The 24,462-nt window shown below is 45.0% G+C and overlaps 1 protein-coding gene and 1 long non-coding RNA gene across 2 annotated transcripts in view; one reads left to right on the top strand and one right to left on the bottom strand.

The window, feature by feature from the left end:
* Positions 1-24,462, bottom strand: part of LOC142817524 (uncharacterized) — a 95,007-nt gene that overhangs the window by 13,627 nt on the left and 56,918 nt on the right. The window lies entirely within an intron of this gene.
* On the top strand, positions 19,343-20,127 carry LOC142817879 (uncharacterized). The gene is made up of 2 exons (XR_012895402.1): positions 19,343-19,560; positions 19,700-20,127. It is a non-coding gene; the product is annotated as an uncharacterized LOC142817879 (long non-coding RNA).

Consider the following 24,462-nt stretch of genomic DNA (forward strand, 5'->3'; position numbering starts at 1 on the left):
AGCTCTGCTGAGAGACAATATACGGCGTGTATGAAAAACACACCCCAGTGTTACAACAACACGCAACAAGTATTTGTTGAACGCTTATATATCTGTCATCGCCGGCAGCAGGGATCCCCGAGCGCTTAAAGCAATCAGCGGGCTACCACCACCTGCACTTTTTGGTAAAGAAAAAAAGAACTCCGCAAAGGAACGTGCAAAGAAACGAATAAAAAGTACAGGACAAGCCCGTATACGCCACTTCACTAAGCATATAAACATGCTGCTGGAAGAGTGCTGTGCTGTCATTATTTGAGGCCACCTATGTGCAAGAATTCTCGGGGAAAGTGCCGTCAGAATAGAACCGCTCGATTGGAAAGGGTTCGGAGAAGGTGCTTGCCAGTATCTCCTTCTTGCACGCTCTTTTTTCACGTCGTCTGAAGAAGGTTGGTGCGAGATATGATATTGACGTTGTATTTTTGGCTGAGCATAAGCTGGTTAGGCTATGCGCTGCCGTTGAATGGAATGTGGACTGGATGGTGCACAGATCGAGGAAATGTGAGGTCAAGCACAGGGACAACCTATCGAAGTGTCGTAAGGAAGTTAGTTTCCTATCAGGGGTCTTTCACGTGTCGTATGTGTTATACTGAACAGACGGGGCGTTCACTAAATGTTCGTCTGAAAAGATTACAGGTGATAGCTTGGAAAGGTCAGCCTTCGTTAAACTTCGTTATGCGCTGCGCGGTGAGTGTAGGCGTACTCCTCTCCTAGCTGATGCCAAACGGCTCGCACGTTTTTGTTAACAGACGGCACGTCAGCTCTTTGAAGCTTTCATATTTTAAAAGCTGGTGATAACTGTGATAAGTGTGTTGGTACGTCGTCTCTTGCGATATATATATATATACATATATATATATATATATATATATATATATATATATATATATATATATATATATATATATATATATATATATATATATATATATATATATATATAAACGTGTTTTTAAACAAAAGTCTAGTTAGTATGCGCTTGCCCTGCAGTTTTCTTTTTGCCCAACTATTTTGTACACTACATTTGAAAACTCGTCCAATAGCCTATTTTTTCAGTTTTTTTTTTCAGCACGGGACGCTCCTAAAACACTATATACACACTGATATCATACAGCCATCACCTCGTATTAAGGACAACTGTTGTGAAGCGCCATCTACTGAAGGTCATATGCTGTTACGGAACAGTTTTGTTGTTCGGATTATTCAATTGATATTTAATAAGCTGCAACGTAGCAAATGTTCATGTCGTCGTGTGGGCGCACGGCACACAGTCAGTGTTAGAGTGAACTGAATTTTTTTACAGATGACGTGAACTACGTAGATAAAAATGCACTGCCATTTGTTCTCTCAAATGCTCAGAGGTATTATGCATACCACACTTTGAGACACGGTTTTCTTTTTTTTGTGACTTTCATATTGTCACATTGTGACTTTCATAACGCAGTAGCCACGCCACGAAAGATTTTACTGGTTATGCGGAGGCCGCTCGTGAATATGCAATAAAAAATGTGGGAACAGTTACACATTCTACCAAAACTAGCAATGCATGCATGAGACAGTCTGGTGCAATACTTAAGGCGTCTCCACTTTTTGCTCACTGCCGTTATGATTACGGCTTGCTCTGCCTTCCGTGCTGAGTAAATCACGGGACATGCGACACTTTGCTGGCTGTTCTCAGATGCATGTGCCACGCATGTGCGCAGCGAAGCAATAATATCGTAGTAGCGGATGCCACAACCCAAGCTCTCTGGAAGTACTCACTGTTTTGAGGTAGAAAACTTGTATTCGAGGACTTTTCAGAAAGTTCGAGTACCGTAATAGTGGATGAGGTATGTTAGAACAACTAATGGTCACTGGTGCACGAAAAAGAACAAGAAGCGTTGCTCGCTACTATTCAATAGCGGTGAAGGAACCCCCTATCACACATGCGTAATACAGAATAGTAGGAAAATGACACGTCACCATTATTGGTAGTCAGCCTAATGGTTCTAACTCAAGAAGTCTAAATGACAATATACTTTAGGTTTAATGCCCGAAAGCCAAGATACGATTCTTTGGGATGCCGTACTGGAGCGCTCCGGAAATTTCTATCACTTAGATTCCTCCAACATACAGCTCAATATACCTACAGAAGCCCTTAGCATGCTGCCGCTTCCAAATATACGGCGAGCACTGCGAGAGGACAGTGCACAAAAGGCGTGTTCTTTAACCCTACAAAGTATGCGACCGCTGCGAAGTAGATAGCGGGCCCGGCACCTGTTGTCGCCGACCGAGAGGTCTTGGGTTCGACTCTCATTCACCGAAATTTTGTCATTTGATCATGCATATTTTTTCATTGTCCCTTCCCTGACGAAAATACGTCACTGAAGTCTTGGTGGAGCCTGGCACAAAACACGTTCCTGTAAAAAATGGAGCACTGAATGCAAGAAGCGTAGTACTGTACATAGTACGAGCACTGTGCTGTGTCCTTACAATCTTTTGCTCCATCCTGTTCACACTTATCTTTTACAAACATGTATATTTTCCAACTCTCGCACAATTTTACCTTACTGCAATCTTTCGCTGCTGTAAAACGGTTATCGGCATCGTGCTTCATTTTGTCTCCTTCCATGTGCCAGTCCTTTTATTTTTTTTTATTTACTTTGTTGCATGTAATGCAAGACCAAATGACAATTCAATCACTTCTATATGGATACTTTTACGTCAAAAAAGATTTTGGTGTTTACCTCCAAACATACTCGCATCTGTTTAGCACTCACTGTGTTTCCTTTTTTTTTTGGCTGCTTTTCTCAGAAACGGCACAGTTTTGAGCAAGACATCTGCCATTTGGCCATTTTACTAACCTCTGATTGCAGCACGCTAATAGATTACCTTGCTGGGTGTGTTTATTCACTGACCTAAAATAAACAACACGCACGAGAAAGGCTGTAGAAAAAACAAGGAGACAGAGGGGGCGCTCACTTCCAACTGTTTATTACAAAAAATTGAAGAAAATGTGCACTCAGTACGTCACAAGTGCGCCTGCGGACACATGGGAAAGCGATTCCACCCCAAGATTTACTACACACTGGGGTGAATCTACTCAACCTTACTCCCCTACACACAGTGACGTCTGGCTGGCACAGTATGCGCATACTGTGCCAGCCAGACGTCACTGCAGCACAGTAAAAAATTTTACACCCAGAAGGGTGTAAATGAGCTTGTCCCATGGACGACACCCTAAGGGTGATAATTCAGCACCTTCCAAAAAGGGTGCTTTACCATGCACCCTTAGAATAGGGTGTACATGTAAAAAAACTGTAGGGTGTTACAAAAACACCCTTAAGGAAGGGTGCCTTCGATGTCCATCACTTTTTCAGCACCCTCTGAGGAGGGTGCGAGAAGGGTGCACAAGGGTGTTGAGTGCCCATGGCAGGGGTGGCAGTATTCTTTTAGACTGCACTAATAGATATCAGCATGCACTGATTACACACTACTTGAACAAACTGGTCCTGATTATCGATGGTGCGCCACCTGTCGAGCTCCATTCATTGCGTGTGGGCAAAAGTACAAACGTGTAAAGTCGTGTATGAACTTGTGCTGGATCTATATATACTTCACAGTATATGCATAATGTGCATTACAGAAAATGAAGCCTTGCTGCCCTTGCATATTGCGTTTATTTAATAGGCAAATAAAACATAAACTTTTCTTCTGCCACACAACTTTTTCACCGGATATACGTTCATGTATACGTACTCTACACATGCAACACCTCAAATGTTTATTATATTTTTTCAGTTTCACTTTATTGACAATTCTTTGCAACATACAATTACACTGGTTTCAGTTTAGTATACTGCTTCAAGTACATAGAGACTACAAATGAAATACATGCTAATATATCCCTATAATTCTTTCAAGTATCTAAAATCCCAGTGGTTTCCAGTTTAATACTCCTTCATGTACACAATCGGTTAATAGGAATGAAATACAGGCAAATATATACTTATGATTCTTTCAAATATATACAATCACCATGATTTCACTATATACGCCTTCATGTACACAATCGTTCCCAAGAAGTGATGCACACAAAAATATATATGGATAGTGTTTTCAAATGTACATAATCACAGTGGTTTAAGCTTTGTATTCCTGGATGTATAACAATTGGTTATGAGAAATGATGTACATGCAAACATATATGGGTTTTCGCACATATAACTTTAGCGAATACTTAAGAAACCAATACAATGATCAGAAACACAATAAGCTAAAAACGAACACAAAACTGAGTCAGGACACACAAAAAACAAAAGAGGTAATGCATAATTATGGCTAATGACACAGCTGGGTCACTTTATGCCAAATGTCCCAGCCATTTTGGCAACCATCTCAAATGTATTCGAAAAACTCGTGCTGCGTTGAAAATAGTGAACTTCTGAAATATTTAGGAGAGCAAAAATATTTGGTCACGTGGCTGCCTTCTGAACTTCCTGGAATGCCGTCTAGGTGTTGTATGTGAAAAATTTTATTTTAAAAGCACCGTTCCTTCTTTCCATACGAAACGCTGTCTACGTGTTACGTAACAAGAGCTTAATTTGGGAGAGTTGATTCATCGTGGTTGTGTGCTAGTTACAGCGCGACAACTTTAGAAAGAGACAGAAAGGACAGGAGAGAGCACCGACTGTCAACTGAATTTAATGAATGCGCTACGAGCGCTTTTATACGGAGTACAAGAACCGTGTTCATGCGCGACGACACATGTGAGCACTACAAAATATTCTTAACTGTGAAAAGAATACTCCCTCTCGGAAAGGATAAGTGAACATGTAGTGATGCACTGATCATTGGTTTACCTGATAAAAAATATTCTACAAACGTTAAATTGGCATTAAGTAAACCTATTCTCGTGACGAATAGGGCAAGATTGACTATTCTGTTGCTGTTTAGTACACACACTTTTGAAAGCTTGCAAGGGGTGGAAAACAACACGCTAATATCATATCTGCTGGCTATTTTTTTAATTGCAAGACACGTGATGTGGTGTAACATGCAAAGGTTTTGGTCATTGTTTTTTGTTGGTCCTGTCTTCTTTAACTTTACTTTCTGCAGGAGGGTTTTGCAAACGGGTGTGATGATTCTGTTGGGATACCCAGCATCTTTTAGTCTTTTAATCTGGTTTTTAAGCCTGACCTCACCCTTGTGCTAACATGACTTCTGAAGGGTGGCCTGAATACATGTGGTATCAATTCCTCTTTCTCCTAATTTTGAATGCCCACTATCAAAAGGCAGAACATTCTTAGCACTCCTGGGCTGATAGCACCAGCCAATACCCCAACAGCATCATTACACTTGTTTGCGAAACCCTCCTGCAGAAAGTAACGTTAAAGGAAACAGGACCAAAAGAAAAAGAGAATGACCAATCACCTTTGCATTTAACACGGTACAACGTACATAAGGTGTCTCACTATTTTAGGAAAAAAGCCAGCAGATATGACATTGTTATTTTCCACCCCTTGCAAGGTTTCAAAAGTGCATGTACTTACAGCAACAGGAATAGTCAATCTTGCACCATTCGTCACTAAAATAGGTTTACTGAATGCCAATCTAATGTGTATGAGATACCGCTAACACGTGGAAAAGTAAACATACGATAAACTGGGCAATGCTTCAAAGATCAAGCAAGACAGCATGCTTTAAATGTTAAGAAGGGCTATAGTAGTCTCATGGCCGGACACCGTAAAGAATGTAAGTGTAGTCCTAGGTTTCATAAAACACGGTTTTTGAAAAAGAAGCAAGCAGAAAAATGAGAGATTTTAGAACTCTTTATCAGGAAAGCCAAGGATCAATGCATCAGTACACCTTCACTTATCTTTTCAGAAAAAGAGTATTCTTTTCTCGGTTAAAAGTATTTTGTCGTGGTCACACATGTGTTGTTGCAGATGAGCCCTGGTCTTGTGCTCAGTATAAAAACGCTCGTAGCACCTTCAATAAAATTCAGTTGACAGTGCTCTTTCCTGTCCTTTTTGCGATAAGATTTTTATTACAGAAAGAATTTCATTGTCTTACAGTTTAGGTATAATGATGAGTTTTCATTGTATCACAACATGGAGCAAATTGCATCTCAAAACGGACAAAAATCACGATTTTGTGATATTCGTGATATTTTCTCGTATATTTCAGCAGCTTGAGAGGTATAAAGATATTTTTTCCTCAAATTATATCTTCTGTGGAGTAAGTATTCACTGCTCAGATATTCATACAAAATGCAATATTGCAATAAAAATGCAAACATAACACATTTTGGCTTTATTCTTGAAAGCGAATGTGGCAAAAAATTGCACTATTATTATTGAGCTTCAAATACCTTACAGAAGCACATTCACTTAACAGGTAGACCGAATTTGCTTTAGAAAAAATAAGCGGTAGTTTTAAAACGAAATTTTCCACAAACAGCACACAGACGGCATTATGCCAGGAAGTTATAAGCCAGCCATATAAACAAATCTTTTTTTCTCGCTGAAATATTCTAGCAGTTCACTGTTTTCAACACAGTAAGTCAGCACAGTTTTTTTTTCAAATACAATTCAGATGGTCGCCAAAGTGGCTGGGACGTTTGGCATGGAATGGTCCAGCTATATTTAAGCAAAATAACTTACAGAAATAACAATATTTGTTCATCTACCATGACCACACTAGAATAAGTTGTTCAGGCATTGTGACACTAAAATTTTCAGCGTCGTACTGCCTGAACAACTTCTTTGATAAACTCCAAACTCACGCCGAGAAAAAGCCGCTCAATCACGGTGGTTGTTAAAGGCGTTGTGGCCGTAGACAATGTTGAAAATAAAAAAAAATCAACTCATCAGTGCTGTCACTCCTTCTTCGTCATTACTGACACGGAAGATTTTTCGGTTATCCATGTGGAGGTTCAGGAAGTAGGCTTGCTCTAGGCTGGGGCCGGGGTGGACTACGCAGGACGTCAGCGGCAACCTCTCATCCTGTAATAAGAGCAAATATGACTTCTCATAAAAGGATGTTCGTGCTGTTCTAGCAGCACCATATATAAAGAATGTGTAGTGTGTATCCTTCGAAATGGCGTGTAATTGACATTACACTGAACTCGAAGCATACAACCCATACATTCCAATAATTTCGTATGATAAAGATAAGAGTTTTCCAGCATACAGCAAATTCCCGAAATGAGGTGAAGTGTAAGACTACAGCTCAAAAATGGCACTTACGAAAGCCTGAACTCACCGAAGAATCAAATTCCTTCTAGGGTAGTGAGCCAGTGTGAAAAACAATTCTTAAAGTACAACGTTCAGAACATGTAGCATTAATTAAAACGCACAAGAAACTTACCTCTTCATGTACAAACAGTGAAGACATCTCTGTTTTCTCTTTTACAAGAGAACAAATGATCTTGGGCGTGGCACTAGCCAGGAGGTCTGCAAAAAAAAGTAAAAGATTTACTGACTTCAATCACGCCTCTAACAATCTGAGGAATTGTTACAAGTCAACAATCAGTGCAATTCTGAGTGCCTCTATGAGGGCATCAAAAATTAACAATTTTCTCATTCTTTCTACCCTAACAAGACGCTCCGTCAATGGAATCTAATCCAAATTTGACGCTGTGCTTCCTATTTGCCTGCTTTCTAGACGTAGGGCTGCGAACATGTGTTTTGTGCACCTAATCTAGCACAAAAATTCGTCATCTCTAATTCAATCATCTTAATTCATTGTAATTTGATAAAAGATGTGATAGCTCGTCCAGTTTTTAAAGAGTTGCGGGCCTGCAATAGGTACTGACTAGCACGTATGAAAGTATTTCTTTAAAAAGATTTTTTCAAAGCTTGCTTTCCGAAAAAGCGTCTGGCATATTTCGACAACCAAGCCCATCGTCTGATGGCAATCAGGGGCACGCTATTAGCGATTATTGACCACGGGATTTACAAACGTAACCCGTGCCTAAATACTCAGTTAAACAAAATCAAGCAAGTAGGAGCGCTCGAACGACACCAACGTGCGCGGACGCCGTCTACGTTGTAGCAGCCATGGCTTATGCTAGAGCTACCGCACATATAGCTCCCACAGTCACGTATACTCTCTCGATTCTGTTATAACGCCGAACGTTATCGCAGATGAAGGCAAAGCACGAAAACAGCAAACAGAAACGAGGCAAAACAACGCACGGCGATGGCCACAACAACGCGCCTTTGGAAGTCCGCTGGATCTTTCCCTGTTGCTGGTGACACTTGTCCTAAATAGCTTAAAAGACCGAGGCGCACGTGCTGGGAGCATCGCGGCATATCAGCACCTCCAACTATACCGTCTTTAAGCAGAAAAAAAAGCCATTTCGTACAGTGCACCTCTGTACATAATTTTTCCTTTTTCTTTCTTTTTTTACGCTTACACCTACAGAAGCACGTTGCACATTTGAGTATTAATATAAATGTTATTACGATGTAGCCCAAAGCACATCTTAAAACACTTTGTGCAGTGTAGAGACAATGTGCGATCAGCAACTCATCCCGCCCTTGTTAAGTGATCACATCACTCACTGTATGAGTGATGCAGGCACTTACGCAACATCGCGCATAGCTGTGTAAACTCGTTAAGTCCCACGTTTAATCGGGCATCTGCAACAGGCCCGCGAACGCATGCTGTTGTAAATGGCTGGCAGCCTACTTCGGCAGAGCTGCTGCAGGCGCCCAGCTAGCGCTGCATGATTACTACCTACGAAAACAATACACTCACCGTTAACAGGCACACGTTGTCCGTGTCCGCCACTCCACAAATATTCCTTAATCCGAGCGTCACTTTGAACACGGTGTCATGCATGACCACCATTGAATATGCGCCTGTTCGCTAGAACACACACAGCGACCAAGACCCCAGACCAACGCAACGCATTTGAAAGACGATGAGACAGAGAGAGCGACGTTGAGAGAGAGAAGGAGGAGGCACTGGCGGCGGCGCCGCAGCTGTCGACGCAGGTGCTCGGTGACGCAACTATTCGCTTATCTACACCGCCGTTGTGGGAGCAACGCTGGCCGGGGTGAGCGGGGGGGGAGATAGAAACCCGCCAATACGGCGCCGAAAGGCAAACGCTATGGCGCCTACGGCGGACGGCCGTTCGACGACGCGGAATGACTCCTTGTAAACGGCAACTCTCCTTCCTGCCAGTCGCACAGCGACGCAGGTTATTTACCAGCCTCGGGTTCTTTGAGTATTTTGACGGAATGCGATTGCATTGGGCGAAAAATAGTGAAGCGAAACTTGCGGAAAACAAAGTGCACCTTAGAATGGCCAGAAACAATAATTATTTCGTCCTCGGTTGCATTAGCGGGAGAGCATCGCTATACCTTTTTCCAGAGGAATTTCTTTTCGCATTGTCTGTGTCTGGCGATTCCACGTATGGTGCCGCAAACACTGAATGCGTAGTCGAAGCTGGAACAAATTAATCCACAGTCGCGGATGTTTAGAAGGCTTGTCGCGCACCACGAAACGTGCCGAGGTTGTTATAACAAACTTTTTGCTGACCACATGATCAGCACATAATTCCATATGGTTGCCCAATGAGCTAGCTAAGCACCTGTAGCAAAGGCAGGGCACGTTCTTGTTAAACATTGTTAATATAAACGATGGTTGTGCATAAGTGCATGCAGTGACAGCTTCCCGTGTGAATTGGTAATAACCCACGTTTTCGAGCGTAGAAGCACCTCAGCGGACCTAATCAGCTACCACAGCAAGTTCGTAAGCAATTATGAGGTACGAAAATGTGCAGCTGTTTTCCATGTACTGAATAGTCCGTGTACAGTGCGATGAACACCGCCATTTCTTAAGCCACCTCCCATATAGACTCCCAGTCTGAACAGGCGTGGGACCTTAAACAATAAGAAGCAGTGCCCCCCCCCCCACACACACAGGAAATTTGAGGGTGCACGGGCTGATACACACGCATACTTATTCACAGGCACACACACATACACGTATACACACATACGGCAACACACACACGCGACCGTAAACGCATGCATGCATGGGCGTACACATGTGCACAGGCACGCTTAACACAAGCACGGACTCGCACATACACGCGCACGCACACAAGCTAGGGTGTACACACAACCGCGCTTACACACGAGCACATGCGCAGGCTCACGCACACACACCCATACTCGCGCGAACATTATGTGTGTGTATATAATCCATAGCAAACATGTAGCTTATAACCAACGCTAAGGAAAGCTTTCGTAACATGGATTGCAGTTAATTACCATTGTAGATGAAACGCGATTTGCTTCTGCTGACATTCTGTTGTATTTGAAGAGCACCTTCACACATTCTAAGTCAATTAGGCAGTCATTTAACGCAAGGTCCACATATTCGTGCAGTAGCTACGCTGCTCGGCCGCCAATCCGAAGGTCGCGGGTTCGATGCCGGCCGTGGCAGTTGAATTCAGATGGAGGTGAAAAGGTAAAAGCCTGTGCACTGTGCGACATCAGCGCCCATTGAAAACACCAAATGGTCAAAATCTCTAGAGCTTTCCACTACGACGTCCCTCATAATCATATCGAGGTTTTTGAGACGTAAAATCCCAAATATTATAATTATGTGTTGTTCTTATGCTGCATATTCCATCTAATGAATCGTCACCTACACCCTTCTCAGGCACAAAAGCACCCTTAGAGCCTATTTTAGGGTGCTATCGAGGCAAGCACCCAAACAAATGGGTGCTTTTTTTTCAATCGACCATTTATGGGTGTTAAAGGGTGTTGCAAAAGGTGCTTTCTCGTAAAAGCACCCTTTTTACACCCTTTTGGGTGTAAAATTTTTTACTGTGTGAGCTAGCTGGTGAGTCGGTTAGAGCTCCTCTGTTGTGATCTTTACGAGATACTTGGCTGAATTAGTCTTTTTATGGGTGCAAAAGTGTACTTGTGACGTCCTGAACGCGCATTTTGCACAATACTCAGTAATAATCAATTTGGCAACGAGTGCCCGTACCGCGTTCCTATCATCTTTTCCCACCTTTTTCAAGCTCTGCATTTATTTTAGGTTCTGCAGTACGCTACTTTGATGCAAACGATGGAAATATGCGCATGGCATAAAAGAAGCGATCTAACAATTGCTTATTCGATGTGTAATAGGTAACTACTCGTGTTTTATGAGCCAAGACCACGCCATAGTGGAAGGCATCGGAAATTTCTATCCTCTCTATCTGATGAGTCTATCCAAATGGCCTTAATTCACAGAAACAAAAGCATTGTTCATGTAAAATCAGTGAGCCCGTAACGAGTCGATTCGGCAATTTAGAGTATAGGCAAGTTGAAAGACGTCTGTCCGATATTCCTCTATAGAATTTGTTGCTATTTAGTTCATCAATGTGTATCGCATTTTCTTCTATACTTGTGTGTTTCAAAAATTGGCAGATCCTACGTACAGTGGGAATCGATGATATGTGAAGCACAATTGAGAAATGTTGATATGTAACTTTGAAATCAGCACAACGTTACGAGGTGGATGTAAATGATGCTGCAGATGACTTCCGTGTCATGAATATTATGTGTGTATGTGTCGTTTACCTTTGTCATCTATTCACGTCAAGTGATAGCAAATTTAGTATACGTGAAGCTAGCGAAACGGCCATGAGCACGCTATCAGTGTGGTATGTTGTCATGTTCTTACATGACACACGTGTCAGGATTATCATGTTTGCAGTACTCATATATTTTGTCACCCATTGACGTCACGTAACACCAAATTTGGTATATGTGGAGCCAGCAAAGAAAACGGCCGCGAGTGCAACATGAAGGGCCCAATGTACTCTCATGTAGCGTTGACGCACGCGCACAATGGGCGCAGTGACACTACGTTAGCAAAACGTGAGCACTCTTTAGTCTGACGCCAGGTGCGACCAGCGTCCGTCATCTCGGCCCGACGGCAACCAGCGTGAAATGTGACAAGCTGCATTTCGCGCCGATACGTTACCCAGACAACACTGCGTCTTCCTCTTTTCGTGACGGAGGGACGTGCGAGACGCAAATGCGTCAAAGCAACGCAGCGCGGCGCGCGCCTGCGCGTATAAAGCAAGACCGGTGCCTGGCGTGGCAACGCTGGGGTGACGCGACGAAATGAACGCCGGCGTGCACGCGCACCGCGTCACGTCGAAATGTGGTGCCTTGACTGTGGCATGTAGTCATGTTCTCACATGACACGCATCGCATGATTATTATGTTTGCACCAGTCACATACCTTGCCCCGCCGCGGTGGTCTAGTGGCTAAGGTACTCGGCTGCTAACCCGCAGGTCGCGGGTTCGAATCCCGGCTGCGGCGGCTGCATTTCCGATAAAGGCGGAAATGTTGTAGGCCCGTGTGCTCAGATTTGGGTGCACGTTAACGAACCCCAGGTGGTCGAAATTTCCGGAGCCCTCCGCTACGGCGTCTCTCATAATCATATGGTGGTTTTGGGACGTTAAACCTCACATATCAATCAATCAGTCACACACCTTCGTCATCCATTGGCGCCACGTAATACCTATTTTGGCATATGTGCTTTTGATTGATCTATATGTAGGGTTTAACGTCCCCAAACCACCAAATGGTTATGAGAGACGCCGTAGTGGAGGGCTCCGGAAATTTCGACCACCTGGAGTTTTTTACCGTGCACCCAGTTTTGGCATATGCGAAGCTAGCGAAACCGGAAATGTTGTAGGCCCGTGTGCTCAGATTTGGGTGCACGTTAAAGAACCCCAGGTGGTCTAAATTTCCGGAGCCCTCCACTACGGCGTCTCTCATAATCATATAGTGGTTTTGGGACGTTAAACCCTACATATCAATAAATCAATCAAGCTAGCGAAACGACCCCGAGCGCATCATCAGTATGGCATGTAGTCATGTTGTTGCATGTCACGCATGTCGTGATTATCATGTTTGGATGTGTCATTTACCTATGACTTCCGTTCGCGTCGCGTAATACCAGGTTTGGTACATGTCAAGCTAGCGAAATGGCCATGAGCGTATCAGGAGGAAACAGGTAATATTGTTGTTACGTGACACGCATCTCATGTTTATCATGTTTGCTCCAGTATCATACCTTCGTCACCATTCACGTCCCGTGATACGAAATTTGGTATAAGCCAAGCTAGCGAAACAGCCACCAGTGCATGATGAGCGTGGCATGTAGTCACGTTGTTACATGTCACGCATCTCGATCATGATTATCATGTTTGCACCAGTCACATATCTCCATCATCCAATCACGCATTGTAATACCGAATTGGCTATATGTGACGGTACCAAAACGGCCGCGAGCGCGGCAAGTAGTCATGTTGTTACATGACACGCGTGTCATGATTTTCATGCTAGGGTCTGTCGCTTGTGTTTGCCATGCAATCATGTCATACCATGCCGGTTTTGCAACATGCCATGTGAACAAAATCACCGCAAAAGCTGCAGGGCTATGAAATGTAAATCACGACATTCATGAGATACGTGTCTATCTATCTATCTATCTATCTATCTATCTATCTATCTATCTATATATCTATCTATCTATCTATTTATCTATCTATCTATCGATCTATCCATCTATCTATTTATCTATCTATCTATCTATCTATCTATCTATCTATCTATCTATCTATCTATCTATCTATCTATCTAGCCGCCTACGACTCCTGGACATTTCGATAATGGTATCAATATCAAACTTGGTATGGCATAAGATGACTGTATGAAGAACACATTTGGCTAGTCCTGACATGAAAATCAAGATATGTTTGTCATTAATGTCATAAGTTACATTTCATGGTCCTGCAGCTTTTGCGGTGTTTTCGTTCACATGGCATAATGCGAAACTTGTATGGCATTACATGATTGCATGGCCAACACAGGCGGCAGACACTAACATAAAAAATCATTGATTGATTGATTGATTGATTTGTGGGGTGACTAGCCTTGACTAGAACTTGACTACATGCCACTTTCGAGACGCCAATACATTTCGACGTGAGGCGATGCGTGCGGTCACCGGCGTTCATTTCGCCGCCTCACACCGGCGTCGCGACGCCAGACGCCGATTTTGCCATATACTAGCAGACGTGTGCTGCGCTGCGTTGCTTTGATGCATGCGCGTTTGAGCGCGTCCGGCGTCTCTCCGTCATGAAAAGAGGCAGACGCAGTGTTGTTGGGGTAACACATCGGCGCGAATTTCCCGCCGGTTGCCGTAAGGCCGCGCCGACGGACGCTGGTGGCGTCGGTCATGCCTGGCATCAGACTATAGAGTTCTCGCGTTTTTATAACTTCGTCACTGTGCCCAGTGTGCGCATGCGTCAACGCTACATTGGAGTATATTGTGCCCTTCACGATACACTCGTGGCGTTTTTCTAGCTCTCCATATACCAAATTTCGTTTTACGTGACGTCAATGAATGCCGAAATATATGACTGGTGCAAACATGATAATCGTGACACGCATGTCATGTGAGATTATGACAACATACCACGCTGATAGCGCGCTCTCGGCAGTTTAACTAGCTTTACATATAGTAAATTTGGTATCACGTGACGTGAATAGATGACAAAGGTAAACGAGACATCCGAAGATGATGATAATGACACGGAAATCATGTACGGCAACATTTACTTCTACCTCTTAATGTTGCGCTGATCTTAAAGTGACATATCAACCTTTCTTATTCGTGCTTCGCATATCGTCGATTCTCAATGCACGTGGGATCTGCCAGTTTTTTTTGTTATGACTAGTCAAATATGTTCTTCATACAATCATGTTATGGCTTTTTGGTATCGATACCATTATCGAAATGGCCATGAGAGATAAAAGTCGTAGGCGCCTAGATAGATAGATAGATAGATAGATAGATAGATAGATAGATAGATAGATAGATAGATAGATAGATAGATAGATTCGCTCAACGTCGCTGAAGTTCGCTAAGAAATGCTTCGCATTTAAAAAGCTAATAACGATTTACAATGCTTGGTACTCCACTATGAAAGAGCTGAAAGCCATCCCTTGAGCCGCATCGACTAAATGACTTTTGGGCGAGCGATTACAAACAGCGCGTTTCGCTCCCACGCACGAAACAAACGTGTATTCAGTTAAACTGCTTAACAATTTAGAGTACTTTGTACTCTACGGGGGGGGGGGTAGAAAAAATGGGTAACGATTTAGAGTACAGGGTACTCTACTATGGGAGAGCTTAAAGCTGTCCCGTGTTTAGAAAAAATTTATTGCCACAAACGTCAATAACACTCAACAGAACATTTCCGTCTTAGACATACTCTAACGATGATGACAAGACAGACGTCATTTACATGAACATGAATATGAGATGACGTTGAAAGAACATGTACATTCGATGGTTCACACAAACACAACCACAAAATACTTCAAGGTAAACAAGAGACAAATAAAACACAAATATGCACATTTTGCTAATTTACATGTTGGCATGCCATTTCTGCCGGCGCATCGACAGATCAGCCTACTAATACCAGGCCGGCCGAAAGACAAGTTTCACTCGTCCGTCATAGACCGACACGAAAGGGCAAGACCAGTGCTGAAGAAATTCCTCTTCACCGAGGAAGAAGAGCTCCTCCGACAAAACAGACAGCAGCTCCGAGTACAATCGTTCTAGGATCGGGTAGAGCGCGCGGCGGCGGCGGCCCGCTGCAACTGCCTCGCAGCGGTTGCGCCAGAGGCAGAAAGCGCCGGCAACAATGAGAAGACAAGCGAAGCGGCCTCGCGAACAACGCCCAGAAGAAACGAAGCGATTTACTCTGAGGCACTGAAATCCGGCATGTACGGCTCTCCAAAAAACGCGAGCAATGATACAATGCCTCAGAAAATGCTGATTTGTTTCCCGAAGGGAGCAGTTTGGACATGTTGCTGACTGGACTATTCTCCACCTTTCGAGGCGGTCGAGAGTGGGAAGTACACCCCATCCCAGGCGCCACATGAAGTCCCGAAGGTGTCCAGGCAGAAAAGAAGCTGTTAAGGAGCTCCAAGACACCTGTCTAGAGCGCGCACGGCGGGCTGGCGGGACCAACGAAAGCAACAAAGCAGCTGTTGTCTCAACTATGTGGTTGTTCAAAACATCTATGCCAGGACAGCTCGACTTGACATGGCGAAAAAATGCAACAGTTGTAGCATAAAACGCAGGAAGTGTTATTGACTGTGGCCCCCTGTTAAGTTGCACATTAGGCATCAAATGGCGAAGGTGAGTACCCAGAAAGTAATATGCAAGCGTTCGTGAGGGAGATTCTTTCCCTTGCACTAGGCGCAAAAGGAAATGCAGTGCCAGCAGCCGACAGCGTATGGACACTGAAGGGAAAGCAAAGCCTCCTTGAGCATGCTGCTGTCCCAGTGCCGCGCGAGAGACCAACTCAGTGCCGCCTGACCAAAAAAAGGAACACAAAGCAGACTGCAGTGATCGCACGATACGTAAAGATGGTTGCACGACGTGAGAAAGGTACCAAATGCGACCGCAAAATACAGTCTGCGCAAGGTACCTCCGCTCAAGAAGCGGGAAGTCAAAATCCCGTGCATCCTGAATTTTCAATCTTACTTCCTCGAGAGCGTTTAACCAAACAGATTCGCAAATGCCGTAGTGGTTGTATAAAATACCTAAAATAGGAAGGGACGCAGCCGGCTGAATGGGAACACCGGTGCTAAACCTGGAGTTTGGAGAACCAATGAAGAAATACCGGGATTTGGAGATGTTCAACGCTGCACCTGAAATGTCGCCATACTGGGAAAATACATGCAGGCTGCGTGAAAGGCTATCTTCATCTGAAAGGTACAAGGTTATATCATCAGCGAAAGCTGTGACTTTCACGACACCACTACCAGGAAGCGCAAGACCCCGGACACGTGAATCCGCGTCAAGAGCACGCAAGTATGGCTCAAGGCTGAGAACAAATAGCACAGGAGACAATGGACATCCCTGACGGACCCCACGTGTTATGGAAAAGGCGGCACTTTCCCAACCATCTAGAACTAGTGTGCTTTTCAGACCAGTGTACGTATTTTTAATCATTGTCCCGTGTGACCACGTTATTTAACCTTTGAAATCTTAAATCTCGCACTTCTAAAACCCATCATAGATTGACTTTTTAACACAGACACATGTTTATGTTGCTGGTTTTAGGTAGGCGACATCAACGTTGTGGTGAACCTGGACGAAGACTTTGACTCTCCACTCAGCCAAACGCAATGTTTTAAGTAGAAACAAAACAAAACCTTTAACGTTTCATCTGCGTAGTGTTTACATTAGCCGAGAAAATCTACGGTTGGAGCGGCAACCAACTACCGTGACTACCTTTGACAAGCGAAAAGAGAGGAGCACCGTGGCTCTGATGGCGGATCATCTTAGGCGCGAGGCTTGTATGTTGTCTATATGTCAGCTTTTTAACAAATAGGGTGTTTATCCACTCAATTTAAATTATATGAAGCAACACTTGGGTAACGAAGAGTATATTCTAAACATATGTGACACACACACACACACACACACACACACACAAAAGTCTTATTGGGACGAAGCATTAAAAACACCCATAAGCACAAATAGTCCTTTATACTAGTCAGTTCACAAACTCGCTATGATTAATTTCATTAAGATGCATGAATTTTTCAGGGCCTCTCCCTCCTAGCTTGCCGTGGTTCGTGTGACCCTTGTTACGAGCCGCGTCGGTGGCTGCAGCGGACCCAGTAGGTAGCATGGAGCTGGGTGGTGGTCGTCAATCCGCAGGCCACGTGGACGTTCAGAACTCTCGAGAGCTGAGGCAGAGGGACAGGCGTAAAGGAAAACTTAACAAGACGTTTATTTGCAACATGATGGACAGTAACGTCCGAACGACGACTCTTCTCGCGACACTCGCCTGTTTTCTTCTGGCGGGCTGCTCTCCTGCCTCGCCGTGCAGTTCCGTAGATATAGGCGGAATGTCTCTTCGGGGAACCAATTACTCATGGAGAGCACAACACAAGTGTCCCTTCACACACGTGGCAGATGCACGTGGCACACGCGCGGGGACTCGGAAGCGACCACGCAGGAGAAATTCACGGCAGTCCCTCCTGTAGCACACAACCGGCCTTCCGCACATTCCAGAGCGGCCCGCCCGTAGCCACTGCCCCGCAGGCAAAGCGCACAGCCGAGACAAACAGAGCCGGTGCAGGTGACAACCCGCCCCCACACAGAATGTCCGAGATGACGGGAAGGCACGCTTGGGGCCAAACAGAGCCGGTGCAGGTGACAACCCGCCCCCACACAGAATGTCCGAGATGACGGGAAGGCACGCTTGGGGCCATACGGCCCAAGGACTTCGTTACTGCTTTGTAACAGCTTCCCCGGCGGCCGGCCGAGACCTCGACGTACGAAGGTCATCCACCTTTGTGGGGAGAGGTCGATGAAGACAATGCTGGTGTGCTGAAGCCGTGGACACCTCGATGCGGCTCTGCTGCAATCCTCTGGCACCCTGGTGATCTGCAGCCTCTGGTAGCGTCGTCCAAAATTGGAGAAAGGCTCCCGCTCTGCTGGCCAACATTCCTTCTCGAAAGACAGCACATGTGTCCACCACGCGAGAAACACAACTGCTAAGCAGGCAAGCGCCCATACTCTCTTCCTGAGACCCACCAGGCTTTTAATTCATCCAAAACGACCTGTTCTTCATTACAAAAGCAGCAGCAATTCTAACAACCCAACCTGAAGTCGGCTGCTCAAATTCACAAACACGTGTCGTGATAAAGCACAAATACAAAAAAAAACAATTGTAAACCTGTCACACGCACAAAAAAATGGAACCTAAATACCCAAGCCAGATTACCTGACGCCATCAAGATCCCTAGAAACAACGACTTAAGCCGTCAGCGTTGCCATTCAATTTGCCTCTCTTGTAACGAATTTCGAAAGAGTATTGTTGCAGTAGCAAGCTCCAGCGATGTAGCCGGCCGTTCTTAGGCGACATCGTTTGCAACCACGTGAGGGGACGGTGGTCCGTCTCGATAATAAACTCTGATCCCGCGAGATAGCATGCGAGCTTCTGAACCGCCCATACAACACAGGCGCATTCTTTCTCTGAAGCGCTATAGGCTTCCTCCCTTACAGTTAGTTTGCGGCTTGCATATAGCCAACACCTCCTAAAAATTCTTCAGGCCTGCGCCCTCCGCCGTGACGTCACCACCAGCCGTCCTACGAGTCCAATACCTCCTGACCGGTTCCGTTGCGCATTCCCGAATTTCCACTTGCTGCAGTGGTAACGGCCGTGCTGCACGTGTTTTTTTTCGCGAGTCCGCCGAGCCATTTTCTTTGCGTTGTGTGCAGTGAATTTTACTGCCGGAATTTTATTGCACGAAGCTTCTGACATGCCCAATAAGTGTTGTGTGCCGGCATGTTCAAGTAATTACAAGACCGGGAAGAAAGTTCAAGTATTTTCATTCCCCAAGGATGAAGTGCTAAGGAAGAAGTGGCTCAGTGCTATCCCAAGAAAGGATTTCTTCCCTACGGAAAACAACAAGGTAAGAGCAAACTGGATGTCACCATTGCATCACACTGATGGTGAAATTATACTCATTGTAACTGTTCGCGAAGTGCTTGTGCAATGTTTAGACGCATTCCGAGGTTCGCTGACACTCTGCGACTGCCATTGGTATGCAGGTATGCGCATTGCATTTCACCGAGTCATGCCTTCAGAACAAGTCGTCCTACACGGATCCTATGACAGGAAGAGTGCTAGAGGTCTCACTGAAAGTACCACGCCTGCGTTCAGGATCAGTGCCCACACTGTTCCCAGGATGTCCTTCGTACTTGTCGAAGGATGACCCTTCTCCGAGAGAATGCCCGGAAACGAAAAAAATGCGCCGAGAAGCGGCTGACCTCGCTCGTGCCATCGCAGAATCGGAGGCTTCTTATCGTGATGAAGAAACGAAATGCTGTTTTTCCTCGCTTTTTGAGCTTATGGAATGTTTGAAAAGTGCACCTGTGCCAAATGAGTGGATTGTAATTCACCGCACAAACTGTGCCCTGTTTTTAAATATTGTTGATGAGAGCATGCCGATGTTGCGGTCGTCTGTTACTGTTTTCAGCGACCTGAGTATCAGTGTATGTTTTCATGGTACCAAATTAAGCCGTATAGGTGATTATGTCGTGCCAGGAAGCATTGGGAATGTGAATGTCCTGTCTGCCATCCTGAGTAGGCTTCAAAGCATCCTCGATGAAAAATGCTCCTCAGAAGGTCTTTGTGACGTAGTCGTTAGCCTTCTTGAGCAACTTGAACGAGATGCCATTGACAGCAAGAAACGTATCAGTCGCTTCTTGCGAGAACAGGTGGCGTTGCTTGGAAAACAACGATTGGAGTATTCCTCCGAAAGTATGGTGGTTGCTTGCATATTGCATACCATATCTCCACACGCCTACAAATTTCTCAGGGGTTCAGGTTTTTTTGCCATGCCACATCCCAGTACTTGTCGAAATGTCTGCTCCTCGTTTCACTTGTCACCTGACACTGAGTCAGCCAGTGAAAATTTTCTCAGGTACATAAAACACAGATTTAAACAATTGCAGCCGCATGAAAGTGCCGTGGTTCTCATGGTTGACAAAATTCACATCCAGCCTTTCTTCGATTTTAAAGGTGGAAAAATTTCAGGGGCAGCAGGAAACAGTGAAGAGGCGGCTACTTCTGCTCATGTGTTTATGGTGCAAAGCATGCTGAGTTCTTTTCGCGAGGTGGTGCACATTCTGCCTGCACGAACAATGAATGCTCACTCTCTTCATGCTGTCCTGAAAAATGTAATCATTGGCCTTGAGGAAATTGGTTTTAAAGTTCTTGCAGTAGTTTCAGACAACAACGCAATCAATCGCAAAGCACTTAGTATGTTTTCAGATCCGCCAAAGCCGAGCATCGTTTACCCAAATCCAAAAGACGCAACAAGACCTATATGTTTTATGTTGTGGATTCTGTGCACTTGTTGAAATGCATTCGAAACAACTGGATAAATCAAAAGAATCTTGAGACAAACCTATATTTTCCTATGTTTGATCTCTCAAACAACAGTGTCCATCCCGACTGCATACAGCGGGCATCATTCAAAGATCTTCGGGAGCTGCACAAGCTAGAGGCTTCTCAGCTTTTGAAGTACAGCTATCGCCTTTCGTCAAAGGCGCTAAATCCTAGCAACTTCGAAAGGCAAAATGTTAAGCTAGTACTACAAATATTCAATGCTTTTGTAGCTGAGGCACGGGATCACCACTGGAACTTTCATGCGTTATGGCATGCCAAAGAAACTGCCAATTTCATCAGGATAGTTCTCCGCTGGTGGAAGATTGTAAACGGTAAAACACCTCACAAAGGCCATCACCACAGAGATGTTTATGAAGAGCCAGTTTCGTGCCTGAATGGTGACCCTAAGCTGGAATTTCTCGATGCGTTTGTCACTTGGTTGGATGTGTGGGAATCCTACAAACACGACAACGGCGTTCTCACGCGAGAAACTCAATCGGCTCTAAGGCATTCCGCCTATGCAATACTTGAATTCACCAAGTACTGCCTTGTCGAGCTTCGTTATAAATATGTCCTGCTCGGCAAGCTGCAGACAGACGGCCTCGAAAACCGATTTGGCCAGTACAGGCAAATGGCTGGTGGTCATTACCACATCAGCATTAGGCAGCTGTACGAGAGTGAAGGCAGGATTCGCCTACAAAATACTCTTCCTATAATGAGCAGTGACGATTTTATTGATGAGGCTATTCCATCGGCAACAGCCACAAATCAACAGGACTTCATAGTTACTGTCAAACCTGAAGACCTTGACAGCTTAAGCACACGCGTCGCTGTTTTTGCTTATGTTGGAGGCTTTTGCACTAACTCTGTGGTAAAAACATTGAAGTGCAACTACTGTCAAGAGAACCTTGTTGCTGACAGTTGCGATGCTGAGTGCGATGGTGATGCTAATTCTTTAATAGCAAGTCTCAATCGAGGTGGCTTGAAATTTCCGAACGCGTGTGTTGTGACAGTAGTGATGCACACTGAAGTTGTTGTTGCAAAGTTGCTGCAGAATGAAAAAAATGCCGGGTGCTTTCTGCAGGCACGAAATCACAGATGCATTGTTCAACAGCTTGTGAAGGAGAGCTTGCCAGGATTTGAGGAACTGGTGACTTGTGCGAATGGGCACGAACCAGATTTGGTGATAAATATGTTGATAAAATGTGCGACAAATGTTCTGCTAAATAATTATTGCAAAGAGAGGAATGACGCAGCCGCTGTTGCTAAAGCCGATGCCAAAGCTGTCGCAAAAGCACGGAAATTGAAAACTGTTGCTCCAAAATAAAGTGCTCATGTATCATTTGTAATTTTCATTAGTATGTTCATTTATTTGTGTTTTTGATCATTGCTTCGTGCCCTTGTTTCGTGTGTACATGTTGAATAAACTAACTCTTACTACAGGAAGTTTGCACGTTTGACAAGTTTCTTATAATTAACAATACCCTTTGAAGACATTGAGACGCGAGAGAAAACAATATTGCTGAGATACAACTCGTTCACTGCGAGAGGAGTGCCAGAAGCGGCGCGCTCCCGCAGGACCGGTCGGACGGCGAGTGATGACGTAGCTGACGTCATGTCACGTGAGGCGCAGGCCTGAAGAATTTTAGGAGGTGTTGATATAGCACGGGAAGTTCCTCTCCTGCGTCGTTTCTCTGACACAATACTACGCTCATGCCGCGGTCACTTGCATCGCACTGAACCACGAAGGGTCTAGCGTAGTCGGGGGCTTGAAGTACAGGTTGGCTCATGAGCGCATTTTTCAGCGCTAAGAATGCCCTCGTTTTCTTATCATCCCACTCCAGAATTTGAGGTTCGGTTTTTCTAAGAGCGTCAGTAAGCGGGCTGGCCAGCTCTGAATAACGGGGAATGTAATGCTGGTAGTACCCTGCCAATCCTAGGAACGACCGCACATCTGTCTTTGTCCGGGGCTGCGGAAAATTATTAACTGCCGCAACTTTGACATCGGAAGGTCTACGGTGGCCTTGCCCTACTATGTGACCCAGGTAAGTAACCTCTGCTCGGCCAAGTTGGCACTTCCGAGCCTTCACGGTCAGACCTGCTTCGCGGAAACGTTGAAGCACTGCTCGCAAGTGGGTGAGATGTTCGGACCATGACCCTGAAAATAGTGCTACATCGTCCAGATAAGGCAGGGCAAACCCCTCTAAACCCCGCAATACCTTGCCCATGAGAGCCGAGAAACAGTAGGGGGCATTCTTTAAGCCGAAGCTCAACACCTTATGGCGGTATGTTCCTATGGGAGAAATAAACGCCGCATATCTGCTGGCCCTTTCGGTCAAAGGCACCTGCCAATAACCCCGAACGAGGTCGAAGGTAGAGATGTACTTAGCACTGCTTACTGCCTCAATTCTTTCCTCTATATTTGATATGGGGTAAGTCTGATTCTTTGTTATGTGATTTAACCTCCGGTAATCAACGCATGGTCGCGGATCTTTCCCAGGAACCTCCACTAATATAAGCGGAGAGGTATAATCGCTTTCACAAGCTTCAATCACATCGAGCTCGAGCATTCTTTTAATCTCGGTCTCAATAATGGCACGCTGACGCGGCGACACTCGATACGCCTTTGACCGCACGGGCTGAGTGGCCGTAAGCTCTATGTCATGCACTACCAAATTTGTTCGGCCCGGTTTCTCCGAGAACATGTCCTCATATTCTATCAGGAGGCTTTCTAGGTCACGCTTCTCGTTAGCTGTGAGCTTAGCTACCTCAACTATGGCCTTGAGCGTTTGACCAGCGTTATCCTCCTTTATTTCCGCTCCCGAAAAGGGGAAATCTAGTGGTGGCTCTTCGGGCACGTTTACCGCCATGTTTACGACAGCCTCTCTCTCTCGATACGGTTTGAGCAGATTGCTGTGGTAGATCTGCTGCGTCTTACGTCTACCTGGCATCCTTACCAGATAGTTTGTGTCGGACAGCCTTTGAACGACTTCCACCGGACCTTCCCATTGAACATCTAGTTTATTCATTGGTGAATATTTCAGCCGCATGACTTGATCTCCAGCTTCAAACCGGCGTGATCTTGCCGACCTGTCGTAGTAGCGTTTGGCCCGAGCCTGTGCCTTGCTCATCTCGTCCCCTGCCAGCTCCGGTACTCTATGCAACCTTTCTAGCAGAGTTAGCACATATTCAACCACCGTAGGATCCTTCGCTCACCCCTCCCATGACTCCCGAAGAATACGGAGTGGGGATCGCAGAGAGCGACCGTAGACCAATTCTGCCGGGGTAAATCCAGTGGCTTCATGAGGTGCAGTCCTGAGCGCAAACATGGTTGCTGGCAAGCACACATCCCAGTCGACTTTGCGCTCGAAACAGAGTGCTCGATGGACGCGTTTCATTACCGAGTGTAACTTTTCTACTG

The sequence above is a fragment of the Rhipicephalus microplus genome, chromosome 5 (assembly GCF_043290135.1).
Source record: "Rhipicephalus microplus isolate Deutch F79 chromosome 5, USDA_Rmic, whole genome shotgun sequence".
In the NCBI taxonomy this organism is placed as follows: Eukaryota; Metazoa; Arthropoda; class Arachnida; order Ixodida; family Ixodidae; genus Rhipicephalus; species Rhipicephalus microplus.